Consider the following 12,484-nt stretch of genomic DNA (forward strand, 5'->3'; position numbering starts at 1 on the left):
CAATGATGAATGCTCACACATTTTTTAAGTTACTTACCTCCAAGAAGGTTTCACGACGTGATTTTATCCTCAGAGTAGCAGATGAGCTTTCTGGCCCTTCCAAACTGCAGAGAGGAGTCAATTTCCCCTCGCAGGCACTCGGTACAGGCGCTGTCCTACAAGGAAATAGCTTTGTCAAATTCAGGTGTCCTGGAAAGAACAAAAGGAGAATAAAACATTTTAAATTTTCTATTGTGGAACAAATATGTGTGCAAAAGCTGCCAAGTCAGAACTCTTGTCGAATGTCAGCATTCTGAGCCTATGAAACTTGTAAAGTTTGGAAGGTAGGAGACGAGATACTGGCAGAAGTAAAGGTGTGAGGACGGGGCGTGAGTCGTGCTTCGGTAGCTCATTTGGTAGAGCACTTGCCCGCGAAAGGCAAAGGTCCCGAGTTCGAGTCTCGGTCGGACACACAGTTTTAATCTGCCAGGAATTTTCATATCAGCGCACACTCCGCTGCAGAGTGAAAATCTCATTCTGGATTCTGAGCCTATCCCAGCTCAGAAAATTTTTTCCACTCCTTTGTTCCTAAATATTTCCAAATATTTATAATTCTAGAGTGAACTTGTTCATTCTCATGTTTTTGTTCCCTGACTGCAATAAGCAAGAAAACACGAAGAGCATTTTAGTCACGTGCTCTGTTCTAGAATCTTTACAAAAATTCGGTACTTACCGTATTTGCCTGTACTATTAGTACTTATGAAAAAGGTACATTTTGACCCTCATTTTAGAGACAAAATTATCCTTTGCTCACAGTCTACTCTTCCCGAAGACATTGTTGACACGGGGACACCCAAAACTCCACCCAGATACCAATAAAACGGTGGTTTCCCAATGTGGGTCAAAAATGACCCGCATGGTCCTTCAACGGGCACGGTGAAGACCGGTACTTCTATTGTTAAGAAAGCGTACGATTCGAAAAAAGTGTGGAAACTATCGAAAATAATCAGAGAATTTACAATCCTGCGAAAGCCGATAAACATCCCAATGGTGACTAATACAAATTTAGTGATATCAACGTTGACAGAAATCTACAAGAAAGTTTTGAAACAAGAGAGGGCTGCCCCAAAGCAGTCTACTCTCAAAAATTCTTTTTCCTGTAATAGTGGGAACAGTAATGAAAGAATTAAAGGAAATCTATCGAGAAGAAAGTATTTGTAATAGAATACGTCAATGTCAAATACAGACCATAGAGCAATTGTGATGCGAAAGTAAATAAACCTCTCTACGATCAGAATAAATAGCAGGAAAGATACTTAAAATTAATGAACGAAAAACGAAATTCATAGTGATGTTGAGAAGACAGGGAAGAGGCGAGTTAATCAGGGAGCAAAGGAGCAGGACGAATAGCTTCAGTCACCTAAGCCATTAGGCACTCCAAGGTATTACGTGCACTGGGACTTTAAAAATAAGAATATGTGACCATAGTTAGACCGTGGTAACAGCAGAAGCAGACACATGAAACAATTAGGGTAGAAAAACTGCTACAAATTTGGAAGAGGAAAATACTTGAACCAGTATTACGGAAACGCAGGATGAAGTTTTAGAAGGAAAGGTGAACTGTATCGCTTGTATGGAGCGTTAAGAATGTACTAGAAGCGAAGAAAAAGGAGACAATTCGGTATGCAGGGTATGTGAAAAGAATACGAGGAACAAGAGCAGTGAAGGTCTTACATGGAAAACCAATAGGAAGAAGAGCACGAGGAAAGCCCAGAAAATTATGGTAGAAAATGCAAAAGAAGATTTAAAGCGAGGGACACGGATAGCGAACAACAGAGATGAATGGAGAAATGTTGAGAAGTATGTAACAACGTTTACGAGCTTACTGAAAAATGTTTAACGTACGTCCAAGAGGATGCCTGCAAGATTAAGAAAAAGGTAAAGCATCTAAATCGGATTTTAATTTTTTACATATTGTAGCGTAAAAGAATCGCTCTGTGCCACAAAACGCCATTATTCGTCAAACATAACTACAAGAACTCATTCAGCTGCCCTGCTAAACTCGAAATCAGGGACTTTGAGTCAGCTACGAATTCTTTCTTCTCTGAAAATCCTGTCTTAACCTTGTTGCTGACGGGTCCATCTATTATGTGTCTGTGTTGCTTCCTAACGCCAAAACACACACTATATTATAGTTTCGATAAGGCTGAAACGTACAATATGCAACGTATCTGAAATCCTGCAAACAATACTCTGTACACTTGTTCGTTATTCACCTCTGGCATAATATAAATTTACGAAATTAAATAGGTAACTAGTTCAACTTTCGCGTGCGCGGACCTAGAAAGACGCCAAGAGCCACAACTGGGTGGCCATTGTGCGGGGCCGTTTACCCTTAATCCGGCAAGCGGGTTCGATCCGGGGTGACGCACCACCCGTTCGCCGAAGCGGAAGCTCTCGCGTTACGCGCACTAGCAGGTCGGAAGCCCAACTATACATGACAAGTCATCATTTCTAGAATAAGGTCTTCATCTGCAGCACGGTCTACGCTGTACTGAGACACTGACTCTTTCCAATAGTATATACGACAGCATACGTTGCACTTGAATGGTAGAAACAACACAACGGCTCTTTCGAACCCATTCTCCTCCATAACCCTTGGCTCAACGCTGTTTGTCGAATACACTCAACAAACCCCTACTCCCATCTATAAGATAGTTTCAAACGTCTGATTACTTTACAATTGAGTATATATTTTCGATATGTGACATTAACTCTATGAACGACAAGAAGTTCAGAAAAGGTTTGAAATTATGTTTAAAGTTTGTTGAAAGTCGCTAAGTGCTGTCATTATTAAATAGTGGATGACTACAGTCTACGTAATTTAAACAGTGTTTTAGACGAGGCCAGTTTTTTACGCACCTCAATGTTTATGACGTCATATATCCTGAACTATGTCTCGTGCAATGATACAATTTTGCTGGTACATTTAATGGTATACGAAGAGTATGCAGAATATGTTGCGAATAGTTAATCGTAAAGCTTTAGTATATTAAAACGAGATGGTTGATGCCGAAGTTTTACAGCGTGAACAACGAAAATGTAGTAAGCGATTAAGTTTCTTCCTTTCCTCATCTTACGGGGAGTGTCAGCGAGAAAAAAAAAAAGAACTGAAATGATTTGAAATTGAGTAAAGTTTGTTGGAAAACGCTTAAGTTGCCCTCATTTTGGATGCATTAAGTCTGGGTAATTTGCGTGTCGTGAGTTACGCTGCCTCAAAATAGATACGCAATTTCCAACTGCAGTATTTGTCTTGCGATGTCAAACCTGTAATATAAGACCATGCCTCTTAATGAGGAGATTATGACAGCATGTTAAATCTTTAATTTCGATTAATAACTGTACAAAATATTGAACATCAAATTTTTGTAGCCCCTGGAAGCTGATACGATTAGGACTGTGCACCATGGACCGGGTCAACCGTTTAGTAATACAGATAACGGCGGGACTGTTTAAAAAATGTAAGAGAGAAATAATGACAAATTGAAACTCTTAGTCCAGACATGAAGCTTGCTAAGATGACTTGTTTGATGATGATACAGATTAAAACTGTGCTCTGTGACAGAAATTACTGTACTGCAGTACAGTAACTTATGTTCCAGAGCACAGTTTTAATCTGGCAGCGAGTTTTAATCTGACCGTTCATAGTCATCTTCTGAGATCACTCAGTAGTCAGTAGTTTATGTAGACTCATTTGCATTTTTACTTGGAAATGGGGGACCCATCTACCGTAAACTAAGTACGAATGCCGTTGAAATAAAATGTATTAGTGGGATGATGCTATTTAATTGAAAAATATTCCCCTAACTTTAGTACGCCATGCAACATATCTACATGTCGCAGAAACAAGTGGCCGAAGTGATTCTCTGGAAACGCGGTTGTCTACATCGCAACCAGCCCTCTGTATTTTTTACCCACAGACCTGTTCCACGAATTTTACAATTTCCAGCGTACACTATTTTCTTTTTCTAAACGGCAGAGGTAATTAACAAATAAATTAACTTCTCATGGTCGGGGCTCACAGTCATATAGAATTTTTTAAAGAACATCGAATTCGCCTTTGATTGTTGTTATTCTTTATTTCCAATTGCAATTTCGGCATTTGAGGCATTTTCAAGCGGTTGGCTTCCGCACATGTCAGAATTTAAAATCCTCCAACATGTATACATGTTATCTTCAAAAACAGGTCTTTCTGCTTAGAAATACAGTAACATCAGATGAGTGCGAAGCTCTGTACGTCGTGAAACGATGTACATTACATTTGTACAGTGAAAAGGCCTATTTTTGACGATGACATGTATACATGTCGGAGGATATTAAAGACTGACATGTGCTGAAGCCAAATCTTTTGCACTACCACTTGAAAATAGCCTAGGGCGAAGTTGTAATTGTGAAAAAAATAATTCCTACAGTTAACAGCGACTGTGCTGGCCTTAAAAAATTAGTCCAGCGGAGATAATTCACTTCATTTTACGATACACAGAGCAATTATTTCGTCTGTCAATCGATATCATTGTAGTTTACATATCATTGTACGATTTGTAACTTAGTCTTACGCAAAGACACTGTTTCATCAGGTTATGTTATTTAAAGCTATACTTTAGATATGCTTTTCACAGGCTCCCTCATTTTCGTTAGTTCTACTGCCACAAAAGAAACAATAGTCACAACATCATCCTATAGCGCTGGAGAAAACTGTTCTAGCTGATTTATTGCTCTGGGAAGCTTTGAAAGGTAAACCTCGTTCCTGCTTGACAAAGCGGGTAGCAGATTGCAATTTCGATCCATGGCGGACAATTGCGCTTAAAAATACGCACCTCCTTTCTCTCTGGCCGCATTATCTCCCCTAGGCTATTATAGAAGCTACCTGAAGTTACAAGAAGCAGTATGACTTATTTTATCAATCTGTTCATTGAAATGCAAGATTAAGGTGTTTTAAAATCGCTCTCACATCTATCCGGGCATCCATCATTAATTAATCGTTATAAATAACGTTACCCAGCTCATAAAATACTCGTAACTGTTTCAGAAATATTAAAGTTGATAATACTACTTTTTTATATGTTCACCCAGCATAAGCATCCAAATACACAGTTTCTTAAGCTAATCTCTTCTTATCACCCACAATGGGTGACGAACTCGATTTGTGGAAATCGGGAAAACGACAAACAGACAGTATATAGTATTAACATTGTAATTCTCCCATTCCTTCATTACTCTTCTTTCCACATTTCCCCCCAACCCCCACCCCCAGCCGAGCGAGGGCTTGCTACATAGAAGAACATGAAGTACGATAAAGAGATTAAAGTGCAGTTCAAGATAATGTCTTACTTAGGTGTCTCACAAAGTGTTAATGAGTGGAACTCGTTCGAATTACGTCACATTTTAATGTTACCATAATCCATTTTTACTGTAGTCAGTGGCGTAATGATTAAATATTAAAGTGATGTAACACAATGGTGATCTTCATATAAAATGAACATGATTTAATACAGGTATCATCTTTCTGATAGTTGATTACTAAAATCATAGGTAACGGTGGTAATATAAATAGGAGCTGTCATTCGAAATTACAATCCTCTTCACACAAAATTTACGCAAGCTAAGATCACGAAGCGTCGTGTGGTCCTGGTTAAGCCGCTGTAAACGTACTCCGAAGTCAACATTTACATCTACATATACATACTCCTTTTCTGTTCCACGGGCAGACAGAGCTAGGGAAAAACGACATCTATATGCCTCCGTATGAGCCCTGCTTTCTAGTATTTTATCTTCGTGGTCCTATGCGAAATGTATGTTGACGGCAGTAGGATCGATCTGTAGTTAGCTTCACATACCAGCTCTCTAAACTTTCTCAGTAGTGTTCTTCGAAATGAATGTATTCTTCCCTCCAGGTTCAAAAATATTTCAAATGGCTCTGAGCACTATGGGACTTAACATCGGAGGTCATCAGTCCCCTAGAACTTAGAACGACTTAAACCTAACTAACCTAAGGACATCACACACATCCATGATCGAGGCAGGATTGGAACCTGCGACCGTAGCGGTCCCGCGGTTCCAGACTGACTCGCCTAGAACCGCTCGGCCATCTTCCCTCCAGGGATTCCCACTTGAGTTCCCGAAGCACATCCGTACAACTTGCATGCTGACTGAACCTACCGGTAACAAGTCTAACGGCTCGCCTCTGAACTGCTTCGATGTCTTCTTTCAATCCGAATTATCCCTGATGGCGGTGTCGACAGCTAATATTTGTAAATTTTGAAAGATAACGATGAGAAAGTTACAAAGTTTAGGCTGATGAGCGTATCAACTAATAACTGTGTCCAGAGTTACAACATTTAAGATTTCAAATGGCTCTGAGCACTATGGGACTCAACTGCTGAGGTCATTAGTCCCCTAGAACTTAGAACTAGTTAAACCTAACTAATCTAAGGACATCACAAACATCCATGCCCGAGGCAGGATTCGAACCTGCGACCGTAGCGGTCTTGCGGTTCCAGACTGCAGCGCCTTTAACCGCACGGCCACTTCGGCCGGCAACATTTAAGATTAAAAGGGGGTATTTACCTTCATGGATTGCACGTCAAAGAGTGTGTGTGTGGGTGGGTGGGTGGGTGAGTGGGTGAGTCTGCTTGTATCTTGTATGTTCACTCTTGCATGTACAAACCATTATACATACATTCCCAGAGATGTTCGTGCTCACATGCTGTGACGGGGTGTGAGTCGTGAGTCGTGCTTGGTTGGCTCAGTTGGTTCCTCCTCATGGTGGCGACACGTATGGGGTTCCCATTACTTTTTGTCGATGCCATTCGCCGGTTACTACTTCCCGCGGTCTCGATGGTACAAGTCAATGGGAGGCTTGTAGGACCGATTCCTACACGCCGCTCTGTGCGTCAAGGATGCCCTATGTCTACTTTACTATATGCCATTGCACTTGAGCCCCTCATCACTGGTCTTACCTCTAGACTGCAGGGCCTCACTTTGCGTGACTACACCTTTCACTGCAGGGCTTATGCAGACGACCTCCTCTTTCTCACCTGCTCCTCCACGGAACTCAATGACGCCATCCAACGGATCCACCAGTATGGACGTCTTTCTGGTAGCATTCTTAATGTCCGTAAATCGACTTTGATGCACATTGGGCGCGGCCTCCCGGCTATGGTGCCGACCCCACTCCCAGTCAGTACCACCCTTCGTTACTTGGGTATCGAATTTACGAGCTCCACACACCGCACAGTGGCCCTCGCTTACCGGCGGCTTTTGCAGTCGACTCGGCACCATGTACGCTGTCAAGTACACCGTAACTTAAACCAACTCCAACGTGTGTCCTATGTCAACATGTATGTCGCCCCTAAACTGGTACACGTCGCCCAGATCCTCCAAATACCGTTACTCCTTGGCCGCCGCATCCAATCAGCCTTTGGATATTTCGTGTCAGCAAGGGCACTTTTCAAAGTCCGCTACAACACTAACACTGCCTCCTGCAAAAGGTGGCCTCGGACTCGTCAACGTGCGGCCACGATCTTCTGTACTCTTTGTCCATACTATGTTGCGGCACTGGCGGGGGCCGCTCCCATCCTTAACACGCAGTCTCTTAGATATCCTCCGACCAGCTTATCTCGATCCACCGATCAATGTGGCACCTATTTCTCCATTATTGTACCACGTCACCAATAGTTTCATAGAACTCCGCTACGTTCGGGCCGATCTTCCAGTCACCCATCCTCCCCGTACAAAAGATTATTATCGTTTGTTTATGCTGTCCAACACTTGCGACCCCATGGTGCTACAGCATCCTGACATTAACTGGCGAACGGTTTGGGGGTATGTGCATGCACCCTTTTTACCGTCGTCTGTGTCTGCACTCTGGTATGTTTTAGTCTATGGCAAATTCCCGACTAACAGTCGACTTTATCGCATAGGACTGGCCACCTCCCCACTCTGCCCTGACTGTCAGCTCGAAGACACCGACGAGCACCGTCTTACGTGCCCCCTAAAACGAAACGTATGGCTCCTCATCCAACGAATCGTGGGCTTTTACTTCCGTGCCCCGCCAACGACGATAACCCCGGATTTCTTGTTGTTGCCCCAGACATTTCACTACCCTCTTGCTAAGCACCATACCCTAATCTGGTTTCGAGGACAGGCTTTAGAATACCTCTTTCAGAGTGGTCCGCATACAGCCCTTGACTTCTGGTACAAAGTTGTGATCGCGCATAGCACCCTCACCCGAAAACCATCTTACCGAAAAACTTTTGCCGGTTATCTCCGCAGCGTCTTCCTTGACCCCCTCAAAGTTGGGGTGTGCCATGCCTACCTGACACATGATACAACACCTCCACGTTCTCATGCATCGACAAAAAAAAAAGTTGGTAGAGCACTTGCCCGCGAAAGGCAAAGGTCCCGAGTTCGAGTCTCGATCCGGCACACAGTTTTAAACTGCCAGGAAGTTTCATATCAGCGCACACTCCGCTGCAGAGTGAAAATCTCGTTCTCGAATCTCAAATGTTGCTGTAACTACGGAAGATATATTATTAGATACGCTCATCAGTCCTAAACCTTGTAACTTCCTCATCATCACCTTTCACTGTTTAAAAATCCTTATTCCTGAAATCTACTTTTGTTCTTTCTGCCATTCAGCCTTTTAAAGTGCAGTGCACCAAATGGTTTGTGCATCATCGGATACCGATATTATTTCTGTATTAGATAATAGTTATTGATCTAAATTACAATGGTGGATTTTTTTGAATAAACATTTTAACAGACAAAGGCGATGGTGATGTCATTAAAAGCCTTTCAAGTTACTGAACGGCAGATGCGATAATCATTGCACAAACATTCGTTGCCCTGGCAGGTGGATGTCATTTAGCTCCAACAAGGCGTGTACTGTAGAGAAAACAAACTGTCTCTACTACGATCGGAGCACCGCAAAAATTTTGTGAATTGCAAATGGCCAGAGTCACTAACAAATCGTCCTGTTCAGTAACTATTGGAAACTGACTGTAATGCAAAGAACTTTTTAAAGAGAATATTGAAGCTGTTGCACACTACATAAATATTTGACGCCGTCAATCAACGTACAAATCTTTCAAAGATAGTTCAGTGGATTAGGCCATGACCTAATTCCCATACAGAGTAAGTTATCTGCGATGCAAATACCGGCCGTGATCGCCTGCACTGTACTATTTTTTAACTTTTTTTATATGTGATTCCATTCTTAAATTTATCAATTCATCATTATTTTGATTACTGTAATTTTTCCCGATCAATAAACGCACATTGTCTCTGATCTGTCTGAGATGTAGTTGAGTCCTGATGGACGTTTGCAGCCTTCCGACCTCAGTCGTTGTTAAGGGAATAATCGGCTGTCAGTTAAAAAGCGGATCAAATCTAGTGACATCCAGATAACCTGCGAAACATTTTTTTCCGATTTCGATCACTTATTCCTTTAAGTTTGAGCTGCTTCTTTGTAAAGTCTGAAACCACAGGGGCGTAATATTCAAAGGAGGAAAGGATTTCGAGAAATTAATGATTAACAAGTGTGTTCCACTTCCAAACTTTTCGCAACTGTGATATATTTTTACTGGAGGAGCGTTCAACCAATATCAGATTAAATACACACTTACCTGCACAAACTCTTCGCTCTAGCTTGGATTCAGATTATATACTTGTCCGGGCTCGCAATGAAACTTTGACATCTTTTGACACTAGAGTCTCATCGAATAGTAATCTTGAGTTGCACAATCAGAACACGTTTCGAAACATCTTTCCTGTTCACGTTGTCTCTTATTGTTAAGAAGCTAGATCACGGAGAACATCTGCTACTGATAATAATTCTCTGGTAAAAGCTGTTGTATGAAATTACTAACGAACATACGAAGTTACAAAAAATCACTTACACAGGAGTTACCTGTTTTACAACCACTTTTTTCTAATGACTTAGCAATAACTTATAATTCATCGATCATATTACAACAATTGAGAAAAATTTGTGACGGATTTCAGACACTGATTTCCTCTACCAGTCATGGCCTACGGAGATACTTCTATTTCTCTGCTATCATGATGTATGGTGAGCGTGTGACCTCCGCTTTTTGGTCTGCAAACACATGTGCTAAGTGAATAGCGGTTAATGTATCTGCGGTAAATACACTTTAACAATACTGTCAGTCATAAGAGAGGCAACAGTAATTCAAAATTGTCCACTTGAGAGAGGTCTAGTTTACAGCTTGTAGAAGATATGGCTGTGTGAAAACCATCCTGTCGAGACGTTTCGATAAGCCTTCATGTAACTGCCCAACAGCCCTCTTGAAAAAACATTTTGCGTATTGAAAATACGTATAAGCATAACGCACTCCTCATGTATGCGTGCCGGCCCTTGTGGCCGAGCGGTTCTAGGCGCTTTAGTTCGGAACCGCGCTGCTGCTACGTCGCAGGTTGAAATCCTGCATCGGGCATGGATGCGTGTGATTCCCTCAGGTTAGTTGGGTTTAAGTAGTTGTAAGTCTAAGGGACTGATGACCTCAGATGTTAAGTCCCATAGTGCTTAGAGCCATTTGAAGCATGTATGCGGCTGAACTACATGCTTGGAAGTAGGGGACCGGTTAAAAAAATCCTTACCACCCACACTCTAGCAAATTCTTTTCGCATTGGAAGCAACAATGGTGAGGCCCTATACTATACCGCCCAGTCGCATCAAAGTGACCACCTGCCAGAAGCCTGAATAACCACCTTTTGCAGCGTGGACCGCTGCAAGACGTGCAGGAACAGAGTTGGTGAGGTGCTGGAAGGTGGCGACAGGGATTTGCAGTCAGATATTCTCCAGTGTCGTGTCCAGCTGTGCTAGGTTTCCCGGTTGATGATCCGTGGCCCGAAAACAACGATTCTCGATGAATTTAAATCTGGGGAGTCTGTTGGCCAGTGGAGCACCGTAAACTCATCCTAGTGCTCTTCGAAATACGGATGTATACTGCGAACTGTGTAAAATGTTGCATTATCTTGCTGGTAGATGCCATGGTGCCGGGAAAAAGCAATCTACATGTAGGGTGGATATGGTTCCCAAGAACAGATGCCTTACAGATAGATAATATTACCCAGGAAACACGACGAAAATATTCTTCAGACCATAACGCTCCCTCTTCCGGCCTGCTCTCTTCTGACGATTAGATTAGATTAATACTTGTTCCATAGGTCATGAATACGACACTTCATAATGACGTGTACTGTGTCAGTTTATCAAAAGGTTTCTAAACATGCCATAATTCAATGGTTTTTTTAGTTGTAAGATTACTAATTCATATCTAAAAATTCATCTATTGAATAGATGGAGTTGTAATTTAGAACTTCTTTTAATTTTTTTTTTTAATTATTGATTGGCGAGCTGTCAGTCTTTTGATGCTATTTGGTAAGTGATCAAAGATATTTGTGGCAGCATATTCACCACTTTCAATGCCAAATTTAACCAAAAGTAGTGAAGATCAGGCTCTCTTATGGTGTTGAAGCTATACACATTGCTATTTCTTTTGAATTGAGATGGGTTATTAATAACAAATTTCATATACAGGGTATCCCAAAAAGAATTACCCGATTTTAAATAGAATTATTTATTAGGAAGAAGGGCTTAACGCCAACAAATTGCATACTAAATTGCTCAGGAAAGACAAAAGTTTAAAAAGTCCATCATAAATGTTCAATATGTCCTCCATTGGCTGCACGGACGATATCTACCCGATAGCCAAATTCATCCTAAACTGAGCGTAAGGTGTCTTCTGTCACTGAAGCTACAGCAGCGGATATTCTAGTTTTTAGTTCATCAGTGTCACGAGGTAAGCGAGGAACATAAACACATTGTTTAACATATTACCACAGGTAAAAGTCACATGGTGTTAAGTCAGGGGACCTAGGAGGCCAAGCGGGTAAAGCCTGGTCTCGCAATCCTGTACACCCTATCCAAAGTTGAGGCATGTTGGCATTGAGGAAACTATGCATGTTGTTGTGCCAGTGCAGTGGTGCTCCATCTTGCTATAGATGAAATTGTCAGAGTCAAGTTGTGGGAATAACCAGTTCCATAGCATTGCAAGGTATGATTGTACTGTTACGGTTTCTTCCTCAAAAAAGAAGGGTCCATAAAACTTGGTTTGCGAAACAGCACAAAAAATTTTCACTTTTGGTGTATCACGTTCGTGTTCAATTCTTTCATGAGGATTTTAGAGCCCCCATATATGGACATTATGACAGTGAACCTTACCGCTAATATGGAAAGTTGCCTCATCGCTGAATATCAACCGTGACATAAAAGTGTCATCTTCCATGTCCTCTAGAATACCATTGCTAAAGTCCACTCGCTTCACTGTGTCAGTACCTCGAAGGGCTTGTACCAGTTGTACGCGGTATGGTTTGATGGCTAAATGACTCCGTAACACAAGCCACACTGTCATGCGTGTAA

General features: G+C 41.8%; 1 protein-coding gene across 1 annotated transcript in view; it reads left to right on the top strand.

Annotated features, from left to right (window-relative positions):
• The window catches only part of LOC124799027 (protein SPT2 homolog), a 512,977-nt gene that overhangs the window by 329,263 nt on the left and 171,230 nt on the right, over positions 1-12,484 (top strand). The gene's annotated exons all lie outside the window — the stretch shown is intronic.

Source organism: Schistocerca piceifrons, chromosome 5 (genome assembly GCF_021461385.2).
Source record: "Schistocerca piceifrons isolate TAMUIC-IGC-003096 chromosome 5, iqSchPice1.1, whole genome shotgun sequence".
NCBI classification, from domain to species: domain Eukaryota; kingdom Metazoa; phylum Arthropoda; class Insecta; order Orthoptera; family Acrididae; genus Schistocerca; species Schistocerca piceifrons.